This window comes from Oryctolagus cuniculus, chromosome 8 (genome assembly GCF_051225735.1).
Source record: "Oryctolagus cuniculus isolate XC-2025 breed Fujian yellow rabbit chromosome 8, ASM5122573v1, whole genome shotgun sequence".
Lineage (NCBI taxonomy): Eukaryota > Metazoa > Chordata > Mammalia > Lagomorpha > Leporidae > Oryctolagus > Oryctolagus cuniculus.
Window position 1 is genome coordinate 17,752,845 of NC_142874.1, and position 12,195 is coordinate 17,765,039.

At 46.7% G+C, this 12,195-nt stretch overlaps 1 pseudogene across 1 annotated transcript in view; it reads left to right on the top strand.

The window, feature by feature from the left end:
* Window positions 1-588: 588 nt before the first annotated feature.
* The window catches only part of LOC108176236 (carboxypeptidase E-like), a 29,851-nt pseudogene continuing 18,244 nt past the window's right edge, over window positions 589-12,195 (top strand). Inside the window, exons 1-3 of the transcript XR_016211621.1 lie at window positions 589-712; window positions 7,183-7,379; window positions 9,360-9,527. The product of XR_016211621.1 is annotated as a carboxypeptidase E-like (transcript). The remainder of the gene's footprint in view (window positions 713-7,182; window positions 7,380-9,359; window positions 9,528-12,195) is intronic.

The following is a 12,195-nucleotide window of genomic DNA, read 5'->3' on the forward strand; positions in this document are numbered from 1 at the left end:
CTGCCCTTTGCAGCCATTTGGGTAGTGAACCAGTGGATGGAAGACCTCTCTCTCTTTCTCTCCCCCTCTCTGTAACTCTGACTTTCAAATAAATAAATCTTAAAAAAAAAAAAAAGGCAGTCTTCAAAGCTAACTGATCAGTTGCTGTATTTAGTGTTTAGCCTGCCTGCTATGTCCAAGAGGAGAATATATTGGAAAAGGAGGTAGACTAAGCATTGAGCCAAATAATGGAGTGATATGGTCTCTTTCATGGTAAAGATGGACAACGGCCCGTTTCTTCCAAGTTCAGCCTACTGAGTCCATAGACCTATGCATTAGGAGCTCTCTGATGTCTTTAAGCTATAAATTCTCTTTACCATTTGGGGACATTATTAGCTTGCCTTTGGCATTAAACTTTATCCACGTGGATGTGGGTTTTTGGGGGTGTAAAATATGAGCTTTTTATTTTTATTTTTTAAATATTTATTTATTGGGACCAGCACTGTGGCATAGTAGGTTAAGCTTTTGCCTGTGGCACTGGCATGACATATGAGTGCTGGCTAAAGTCCTGGTTGTTCCTCTTCTGATCCAGTTCTTTGCTATGGCCTGGGAAAGCAATGGAAGATGGCCCACGTGCTTGGGCCCCTGTACCCACATGGGAGACCTGGAAGAAGCTCCTGGCTCCTGGCTCCTGGCTTCAGATCAGCCCAGCTGAGGCCACTGTGGCCGTTTGGTGAGTGAACCAGCAGATGGAAGATCTCCCTGTCTTTCTCTCTGTCTCTCTCAAAACATTTGTTTATTTATCTGTCTGAAATCTCTGAAAAATTTATTTATTTGAGAGGTAGTTACAGACAGAGAGGGAAACACACACACACACACACACACACAGAATCTTCCATCGGCTGGTTCATCCTCTAGATGGCCATGGCTAGGGCTGGGCCAGGCTGAAGCCAGGAGCCAGGAGCCAGGCGCTTCATCCGTATTCCCATATGGATGACAGGGACCCAAGTACTTGGACCATCTTGCGCTGCTTTTCCCAGACCATTAGCAGGGAGCTAGATGGGAAGAGGAACAGCCAGGACTTAAGCTGGTGCCCATGAGGGATGCCGTCGTCACAGGCAGTGGCCTTACACACTATGCCACAACACCAGCCCATGAGCATTTTATTTTTGAGGCGTCAGATGTTTCTCTTTCTTAAAGTAGAGGTCTTTTATTGGATCATGGTAATACCACACATTGGCTCCTACCGGGATCTGGTTTCTGTAGCTGGACAATGCTTAGCTCCTACCGGGATCTGGTTTCTGTAGCTGGACAATGCTTAGCTTCCATTTGTCAGCGTGCTGAACTGTTCTTTCTCCAGAGATGTCATCCACATGCTCTGACATCCTTGTTGCTAATCACTGTGGCTTGCTGCTTCGATGCAGCTGAATTTGAAGCCAGGTCAATGTCATTCCCTTCAAGGGCTAGCTCATCTCTCTGAGCTTGAGATACCAAACAACCAACACCTGGCCTCAACCGAACCTTGCAGATACGTTTTTCACCCAAGAAATTCTGGCTTTCAGCAAGAGACCCATTCTCCTGATGAAGGCAGTGAGGGGGAAGTGAGTGCACACAGACCTCATCCAGTAACAGAGGCCGGTGTAGCACCCTTGATCGTGTTTGGTCCTGGACTCCAGACAGCGCGCAAGGTAGTCAAGGCCTTTCTCCTTGCCTGCCACTCGTCAGCCTGCAGCCTCTTTTTCTTTTCAAGGAGCCTGATCCTACGTGGATGTGACTGAAATCTCAGTTACCGTGAGTGTGTCCCTTTAGGGCCATGGAGACATTTCCTGGAACACGGACAGTCTCATTGCTTTGCTGACAGTGGTCTTTCTCGCAGTAGTTGTGGCAAAGAATGGACCTTGCTTTAAGTTTCTTTCTTTTCTGATTGATTTATTTTTTGATCTTTATAATATATAAGTTGGGCAAATTGAGAGTTAATTTGTACTTCAAATTCTTTGCCCACTGGAGTTTGGAATTAGTGTTGTTATTTCTTCATGAAAAGTGTGGAGCTAATTTTAAAAACTTAGAAATTATTCTTATTTTGTTCTGATGGGAAGGCAGATCCAACCAGGTCCATTACCTGTTCTGAACAGCATATAAAACTATAATATCCAGCCCCGCTAGGCTGGGTTGCATTTGTCAGATGATTGCTCTGTGTCACGGGAAGTCGCTGGAAGATCACGACATGACATTGTGGGGAGATGGATGCAGGGAAATACTCTTTCTGCCTAGCCACGCACCCTGTGCAAATAGGACTCCTCCTCCATTGCCAGATCAGCACCTCAGGATTACTGTGCAAGAAGCAGAGGTGAGGTCAAGAGTGAGCGAGACCACATATGAATGCACAGACAGCCGTCCCCAAGTGTCCCGGGAGCCCGGCTTCTTGCTGCCTTTTGCTCCCATTGCCAGGAGAGAGATGCGCTAGCTCTGGACTGCATGCATTGCCCAGCGCCTCCACCAGCAGTGACGCACCTGGCAGCTGCAGCCCTGTGAAACCTGGGGTTTGTCCTTCTGTAAACACCGTAAACAGGAAGGCATACGTCAGCCATCTCTCAGCCTGCTGTAAACCTGCCTTTTGTAGCTGCAGAAAAGAACATTAGGTGGTGATGAAGAGCTCTCCCTTTTTAAAAAAAAACATTTCAAATAAACGGAAGGGGCACGGACAGAGAAGGGGTTCCCTCAAAACCCAGTGTCTTCCATTCGATTCCTATTTGTGGATTAAGGATGCTGCAGGCAAAGTTTCTTTGGAGCTCATTGTTTAGAATGTACAACAAAAATAGCCTCCGAGAGCTGCTTGCCAGGAGAGAGGCTTTGCCGTGACCATGGAGATTAATCTTCTTCGTGGGAAATCAGCTGTTCACAGCACCGCCACAGAATGGCTCTTCCTGCCTGGGTGTTCCGTGGAGCAGCCAGTCCTGGGCTGTTGCCCCCTGATGCCCAAGTCCCTTGCACTGTTCCAGGAAGGTTGTCCATGGCTGTGGCCGTGGCTGGTTGGGGTGGGGGAAGCCAGACTTCTTCATTTATTCATTTACTCGTGAATTTACTGAATCATTGTCTGTGGCGCTCTCACTATGTTCCAGACTACGCTGGGTACAGGTGACACACGAGTGAGCTAAAGTTGACGCCATCCCAGTGCTGAGGGTCCTAGCAGTTCTGGGGGGACAGTAGGGGAGCCAGATGGCCCCATCATTAAATGTATGTTTACAGATTGAGGTATGAGAATTGGCAAAGGGGCTGGAACTAGGTGACAGTTACTCTGAGGAAGCTGTATGTGTGCGGTATTAGGATCTGAGGGCAGGGTGTGTGTCTGAGCAGAGAACATTCCAGGCAAGAGAGGAGGGAAGGCATGGGACCTCAGGGGTGACAGGAATACCCCAGGCCAGCCTGAAGAAGACAGGCATAGAGGTTAAAATTGATTAGGTTTGTGAGCTGTTAGACCACGCCTTCGGCATGCCCCTGTGTGACCTCATGCCCCTAACTGGCCACACCTGAGGGCCCACCGGCCAATCAGGTTAATTAACCACTCCCCTTTGGAAGTGGGTTAAAAGCCTGGGACAGGGTGTGTCCAGCCATTTACCTACTGGCCTCTAGCCAGTAGGGGGCTGGCTGCAGCCCTGGGCCTCCAGGGCACGTGCCCCCCACCCCCCCATGCTTCCTGGCCTAGATGCTTTTCCACGTGGCTGATTCCTGGTACTTGGTATGAACCCAGATCTACCTCTCTCTAGTAGGTAAAGCCCTCACTCTCCTATGCATCTTTTTTTTTTTAAGATTTATTTTATTTATTTGAAAGAGTTACAGAGAGAAGTAGAGACAGAGAGACACAGAGAGGTCTTCCATCTGCTGGTTCACTCCCCAGATGGCCGCAGCAGCTGGAGCTGAGCTGATCCGAAACAAGGAACCAGGAGCAGGGGCCCAAGGACTTGGGCCATCTTCTACTGCTATCCCAGGCCACAGCAGATCGCTGGACTGGAAGAGGAGCAGCTGGGACTTGAACTGGCGTGCATATGGGATGCTGGCACTGCAGGCCAAGGCTTTAAGCAACTGTGCCACAGCGCTAGCCCCTAACTTATGCATCTTTTGCACTGAATAAAAGTTTAAAATGTACCATGCTGCCTCATTCATGTATGCCAGTATTCAGAATTCTCTGAATATTAAGCAAGAACCCACACAGGCTTATTAATATTGGGAACTTATTAATAAGCATATGGTGATATTGTATGGCACCCCAAATTCCAATAACATGTGGCACCTCAGATGGGACTTTCAGGGAACTTTAAGGGACTACATTTTGATACATATTTTAGGGGGCCAAATTCCGATATCAAGACCATGTAGCAGTTAGAGATCTTGTAGAGAATTTTGTGTCAATTCTGAAGGCAAGTGGGAGGTTAGTGATGGGTTTTCATGTACCGGTGACCTGATGAGTGCTGTGTTTTGTAAAGATAACTCTTGCGGGGCCGGTGCTGTGGCACAGTGACGCAGTGGGTTAACGCCCTGGCCTGAAGTGCTGGCATCCCATATGGGCACCGGTTCAAGACCCGACTGCTCCACTTCCCATCCAGCTCTCTGCTGTGGCCTGGGAGAACAGTAGAAGATGGCCCAAGTGCTTGGGCTCCTGCATCCATGTGGGAGACCCGGAAGGAGCTCCTGGGTCCTGGCTTTGGATGGGCGCAGCTCCGGCTGATGTGGCCAATTGGAGAGTGAACCATCAGATGGAAGAATTCTCTCTCTCTGCCTTTCTTTCTCTCTGTGTGTAACTCTGACTTTCAAATAAATAAATAAATCTTAAAAAAATAAAAAGATAACTCTGGCTTTGAGGAGAAAGGGGCCTGGAGACAGTCCTGAGAGGCAGGTGGAACACTGCAGCTTAACACCGTGGGACTGGCTAGTTTCGGATCCGACATTCCTTGGTGCTCCCTCCTCTTTGAGCAGTGCTCAGGTGCTATGGGTGCTCCCCCAGACCCTGTATTCCTTGCGTTTGGAGACACACCTTATTTGCTCTTGGGGCTTCTGTAGTATCCTGGACACCAAGATTTGCGTCTACTCTGTGTGTCTTACAAAATGCCGTCTTTAAACAACGTGGCTAAGTGACTATGAGTTTGGTATTTCTTCTTGAAATGATTTTCAAACACTTGCTCCCAGAGAAGTAATAGGCAATGTTCAGTGTGCTCCTCTCCACTCCCGGGTTGTGGGCCAAGCTCAGAGCTGCACCAGCCTCTCCCGCCTCCCTGGCTGCTTGCTCTCCTTTTCTTTACATACAGGGCTACTGCAACTCCTCCTGTGCCTCAATGAAATTAATACATTGGGGGGAGGTGGTATAAAGTGCATGAGAGTCACAGGAAGGAGAGAGTTACTGTCACTTCTGAACTCAGAAGCCAAGGAACTGCTTCCTCTCACGCCTTCTCGTTTGTTCTCGCACCTTCTGGGCGAGTCTGGTTTTATTAAGAATCTCTCCGTCCAAGTCAAATCCGAGGGGGTATAAATAGCACTGCTCCTACCCCCATCTGACCCGCAGATGAAGATTAGCATAAACTCAGCCGGAGAGGTCAACAGGAGGACGAGGACCTGGGTTCTGGGTTAGTAGCCACTGAAATCAGACACTCAGAATCTCAGGCGAAGAATCTTTAGATACCGGGGCATTCACAGGAGAAAAGGAATTCCGGCTATTTTTCTCGTGCCAGGAGCAGGCGGTCCCAGATGGGAGAATCCTCGGACTGCAGAGGCTGGGCCTGTGGGCTGGATGAGCGTGAAAGGAGCAGAGCGCCAGGGTTACCTTGGGCCACTTCGCTCTGCCTTCTCCTTGCTCCTGCAAAACCGCGTCGGAAAGCAGCAGAGACAGGCGACTGCGATTTGTGTTTGGGTGCCGAGCCCTTCAACACAACCTGTGCTCTTCAGGCAGCCTTGGAGCCATAATGAAAACACAGTCCCTGCCTTCCATAGTTCAGTGAGCTGTTGTAAAGAAAAGCTAGATTATGTGTGCTAAAGCACCATGCAATGACAAGATAAAATGGGGGAGTAATAATACCATGATACCATGGAAAACAAGCGCAGCAAACACGTAGCTCTTGCTTATTGCCAGGCACTGTTCTGAGTTTACATTCACGATTTCACTTAGTTCTCACTGTAACCTTTTGAGGGGAAAGTCTGTTGCTATCTTTATATTTCAGATAGGTGATGAGAACCACGGAGACCTGGAGGAACTCTAAGTAAGCCATCCAGGAAGGACTGGTGCTAGGATTTGAACCCAGGCTGATTCCTTTTAACCACTATGGTTTAGAGGGAAAAAAAGCCACAAAAGCATAAACTTTTGCCCACACTAGAAGACCAGCATTTGAATCCTGGCTTCACGGGCTGTGTTGTGTGGTCAGACTCTTAGGCAGCCTGGCTCTCAGCATGCTCATCAATGAAAACACTTGTAGATGTTTGGTGGGGATCAAATAAGAAAACATGCCAAATATAGTGTTTAGCCAACAAGAGTCATGTTAGCAGCTTATTAATAGATTTTGGTGGTGGGGTAGTTTGGTCAGACTGTCACTAAAAAAGAAATACCACAGCCCAGGTGGATTGAACAACAGGTTTATTTTCTCATGGTTTTGGAGGCTACAAGTCCAAGATCAAGGTGCCACTGAGTGGGTTTCCACTGAGTGCTGAGGGCTCTTGTCCTGGCTTGCCATCACCTTCCTGCCATGTCCTCACATGGCCTTTCCTGTGTTGAGGGGAGGGAGGAGAGAGAGGGAGGGAAGGAGGGAGGGAGATAGAAATAGAGAATAGAGTTATCTTTTGTCTCTTCTTCTAAAGACATCAGTCATGTTGGATTATGACCTCACCTTTATAACCTCATTTAACCTAAATTACCTCTGTAAATGCCTTATCTCCAAATTACAGTCACACTGGGCACTAGGCCTTCAACCTATGAATGTCAGTGGACACAGTTCAGTCCCTAGCAGGTGGGAAGCTGAGGAGAGAGGGCTGGGAGAGAAAGGATGTTTCTAGAGTTTTAATGTGTAAGGTAGATGTCTCAGGCATCGCCTCAGGGAGGAAAGGAAGCTGTGGCTATGTGTCATCCGGCAGTAGGGAGAAGAGATCGACACCAGTGTGTGCTATTTGCTTTCTCTTTGGTATTATGGAAAACGTCTTTCTATTTTCTATTTTTGATCTTGCCAGGTGAGCCTGAATTTAAATACATTGGGAATATGCACGGTAATGAGGCTGTTGGAAGGGAACTGCTCATTTTCCTGGCCCAGTACTTATGCAACGAATACCAGAAGGGGAATGAGACAGTCGTCAACCTGATCCACAACACCCGAATCCACATCATGCCTTCGCTGAACCCCGACGGCTTTGAGAAGGCAGCATCCCAGGTGGGTGCCCGGCTGGTCAGGTGGGGCTGGCCTTCCTCGTGATCCATGTGCTTGTACATATGTACACATCTCTAAGTAATGCTGTCATCTGGAGTTTCCACAAGGCTCACTGGAGAGTAAAAGTGGTACAGAATTCAGCTGGCTGGTAAGAAAATAAGCCAGAATGTGAGGGGTTAAAGAATTTCTTCTTCAGCAGAGACTGAATGAGAAGTTTTGTTAATCAGTTAATTTTTAATAATGTTTTGCTTGTGTTGTTAAATAATTCCGATTAATTCATCCTCGTTTATGACTAGATAAATTTCCTTCTAAAAATTTGCCAGTATGAAAAATACTGCTCTGTATTGAAGGGGAATCCCTCGGCTAGGTCTGGATGAGTCAGGGACACAGCGCCCTCTACTGAAACCAAGGAGGAAGAGCTTCTGGCCAGACCAATGTTTTAATAGCTGTCTAATCTTTGGTTAATCATGAGAAAAATTTAAAAAAAAATAAATAAAAAAAAAAATAAAACAGAGGCCAGCCCCGTCGCACACTAGGTTAATTCTTCGCCTGCGGCGCTGGCATCCCGTTTGGACACCAGTTCTAGTCCCGGTTGCTCCTCTTCCAGTCCAGCTCTCTGCTGTGGCGTGGGAAGGCAGTGGAGGATGGCCCAAGTGCTTGGGCCCCTGTACCCACGTAGGAGACTGGGAAGAAGCTCCAGGCTCCTGGCTTCAGATCAGCGCAGCTCCGTCTGTTGCGGCCATTTGGGGGGTGAACCAACGGAAGGAAGACCTTTCTCTCTCTCTCTCACCGTCTGTAATTCTACCTGTCAAATAAATAAATAAAAATCTTAAAAAAAAAAAAAACAAATAAAACAAAAAATAACTCGCCAATAAACTAAAAAAAATGTGATATACTTTGGCTGTTAGAGAGCTAGAAATGAATGGTATTTAAGAGAAGCTATAGAGTGTATTCTCATTTTGATTGGACAGGATTGGGGATATAATATTTGCGGTTTTCTTCAGTTTGAAATAATTTTCCTATTGTATGGGAACACAAGTAAAGCTTTTAATTTTTATTTTTTAAAGTAAATATTTTTTTTGTGTAGCTGCAATTAAGAAAATCCAGGGACCCAGTAGTTTGACATCTACTCACAGAGTAAATTTCTGTAAATAAGTATAATATTGATATGCTTTCCAAAGTTATAGGAGAAAAATTCTAGTAACAAAACTAAGTTATTTGATGTCTTAATGTGATATTGATCTTATAAGACAGATGAGTAAAAGATTATCATTGTTGTTTGGTGTCTTACAGATTTTTATTTCTCACAGTCTAAGGTATATAGGAGTACATGACTTAAAATTCCATCATAGACTTGAAGTAATTTAATCATAAAACAAAATTCACAACATTAAACCGAGTATCTTGGAAATTCATTAAGTTTCTAGGTTGTAGCACAGTGAAAAGAAGCATTTAAATTGGACAGAAATTCCTCAAATCGCAAGACTCTAGAACTTTTGTTCTAGAGCTTGTTTTTCTTCTTGAGGACTACTGGAAGGAGATGTGTTATTAAAACATGAATTATTCATGTTGGACTTATTTTAAGCTTCTAATCTTATTTAATGATTCTTTTAAATATTTAAAAATAGTTTGCTGTGATTTAGAGGCAACGAATATTTTAGTTAAATCTAAATACAGAATGTATGCTATTATTAATTAATATATACTGAATTTTTTGAAATTGAATGACACATACCTCTTAAATACTTATTAACACTTAAAATATGATTCATCGAAAATATTTTCAAAATATCCAAACAAGTACCTTAAATCGATACCTTCATTCTTTTGTAAGTAAAATGGTGAAAATTGCATTATGGGAGGATATCATTGAAATGAATACTTAATCCTTATTTTAAACTTATTTTAAAAACCATGAATAGAGACCTTATAGTTACACAATGCCGAATAACTGAGCATCTTTGTGATTTTTTTTTTTTTTAGCCTGGTGAGCTCAAGGATTGGTTTGTGGGTCGAAGCAACGCCCAGGGAATAGATTTGAACCGGAACTTCCCAGACTTGGATAGGATCGTGTACGTCAATGAGAAAGAAGGTGGCCCCAATAACCATCTGCTGAAAAACCTGAAGAAGATTGTGGATCAGAACGCAAAGGTCGACCATACGTGTCGTCGTCGTTTTCCGGGCTGTGTCCTCTAAGCTAAGGCAATGGGCCCTCACGTGTTTGTTCTTCCTGAAGGATGCAGGCATGCGGCGGGCGTCTGCCCTGTCACCTGCCGTGGTTTCAGTTACCCACCACCATCTCAGTCCAAAACGATTAAATGGGCAATTCCAGAAATAAACAGTTCACTAAGCTTTACATTGCGAGCTGTTCAGAGTAGCGCGATGGAACCTCGGGCTGTCCCACTCCATCCTCCCTGGCTGTGAGTCGTCCCTAGAGCATCCACACTGTATCTGCCACCCCACCATTCAGTGGTGTCTCTGTTAAAGAGATCAGCTGTCATGTTGTCACAGGGTTTTGTTCAAGTCATTCTTGAACAGTTTCCGGGATTGGGACCCCGATGTGTGAGAATAGTGACGTTGGCTATTTTATTACAGTATATCATTATAGCTCTATTTTCTTGTGAGTTATTGTTAATCTGTGACTGTGCCTGACTTACAAATTAAACTTTATCAGAGGGATGGATGTCTAGCAAAAAGCATCTTATAGAAAGGGCTTGGTAGTACCTGCAGGCATTCACTGCAGGTCTCAGAAAAGGGGCGAAGACTGTCACGTGTGGAGTAGTTAACTCTGACATGAAAGTCATGGCCAGTGGGCTGGTGCTGGATGTGAGTCCTGCTCTCTGGAATTGGGTTCAGGGGTGGGGACAGAAGGGAGGAACCCAGAATGGGCATCTCAGTCACCACAGCCCTGGATCTGTGTCCCTGTAAGTTCTCTTCAAGGTCTCCCGGCACCATCGCTCTAGCTCCAGACCTTTGGTGGCGCTCCATTCTCAGTTTCACCTGCTCGCTGGGTCCCTTTGCCCAGTGGAACCCAGGGCCGCAAGCTTAGCTTCTCTGGAAACAACGATTTTCTCTTAGAGTCACTATTCTTCCATTATCCTGATCATGAAAACCTTTGATTTTTCTGCTCCCCGCCCTCACCAGCAGTGAGTTCCCACAGCTCCCACCTCTGCAGTCTCCTTTCCTTTGCAAAGACACCCCACAGCTTTAATTCAGGTCCCCACGGTCTGCTCTGCTGGGTGAGACTCCCACTCTTTGTGTCTAGCCTCTTTCCATTCTATTGAGTTTTCTCAGATTGCTCCATAGTGAACCTCTCCACCCCCCCCCCCTGCCCCAGTCACTCTTTTGCTTCAGACCTTGCCAGTGGTCCATAAAGTGAAGAATGCTGACAGAGTGAAAAGCCAGTATGGGAGAACAGTGTGATGGTGAAACTCGGAGACCCTGACTCAAGTTCTGGCTCTGAGATTTGCTGTGTGAACTTTGAAAGGTTACTTGACATCTCTGTGCTTCAGTGTCTTCATCGGGGATGTGGAGACGGCAGCAGTGTCCATCTCATAAGATGCTCATAGAGACTGAAAGAGTTAACACGTGTAGGGCGTGAGGTCGGGAGCCAGAACTCTTATCATCTCCGTGTAATTTCTCAGCGCTTCCTGTTAGGGAGGTACTCAGGACTAGATGGACACATACTCACTCAGCACTGGGTGTCTTCAAACCAACATTGTTTTCAGTGCTGCAGAGAAGCTGAGCCCACAGGAAGAAGCGCAGGAGGCAGCTCTCAGTTCCTGCTTGGTTGCCGCAGGCAATTCTTGCTCTAAGTGGGAGGGGGAAAGAGCCATTTCCCCACCCGTTATAGCTTCAGGGTCATTCACAAGTCCCTTGGCCCCTGGAAGCTGCCAGCTGGCTCACCCCTTAATCTGGCTTGGATGCTTGGTACAACCACACCCTCTCCTTGTTCCCGGGATTTTGTTTTCTGACAGTTCAGTGCCTGGCTCTGAATCGTCCCCAGGCCTGGGATCCCTTGCCTTTGCTCCCAGGTCCCCCTCGGGCAATGTCCCTCTGCTCTCGAGGATGCGTCCTGAGAAGCCTTGCTCTGTGTTCTCCAGGGCAGTGCTCACTGTCCTGGGAGCATTCCTCCTCTCACCAGGATTTGTTTATGTGGCTGCGTTTCTCCATGAGTCTGTATCTCACCCCCTTGTTCCCAGGGCCTGCTATGAGTGCAGGTGCAATCCAGTCCCACAAGCAAAGCTAAAAAATGTAGGATGTGAAAGTGCAGTCACGAATAATCCAGGCTGGGACACTGGGGAGAGGGTCCTCAGTCAGAGGGTCCCGGATTGTTGACCTAAATTCTCGACATTCTGCTGCCTGTATTTAGGATTCCTCCCAGAAACCTGGGCTCAGCCTACAGGCGGAGGCTGGGCTGCCTCTGGGCTGCCAAGGGCTAGGCTCTGGCAGGACCTTCTAAGTGAGTGACCAGAGCTTCCCTGCCTGGGAGTCACAGACACACTCACTGCTTCTCAGCCCGCTCTCCCCCCAAAAGTACCTTTTCCAGGGAGAGGGAGAGCTGGACAGGCGGAGGGCCAGCAAAGAGGGTACAGTCCTGTTAGTATGACTTCAGCAGAAACAAAACGCTGGCCTCAGACTTTCCCATCTTTGTCTTTGTTGAACCTGCCTTTGTTACATCTGAGAAGCAAGGAAAATAATTTCTGGCACCTGTCATGGAAGAATTGTGAACTAAACTCGTGTTGACCAGATGTTTGGCAACTTTGTGCAAGTGACATTATTTCCAGCCTGCACCACCTTCTCCATCCCAGCTTTAACC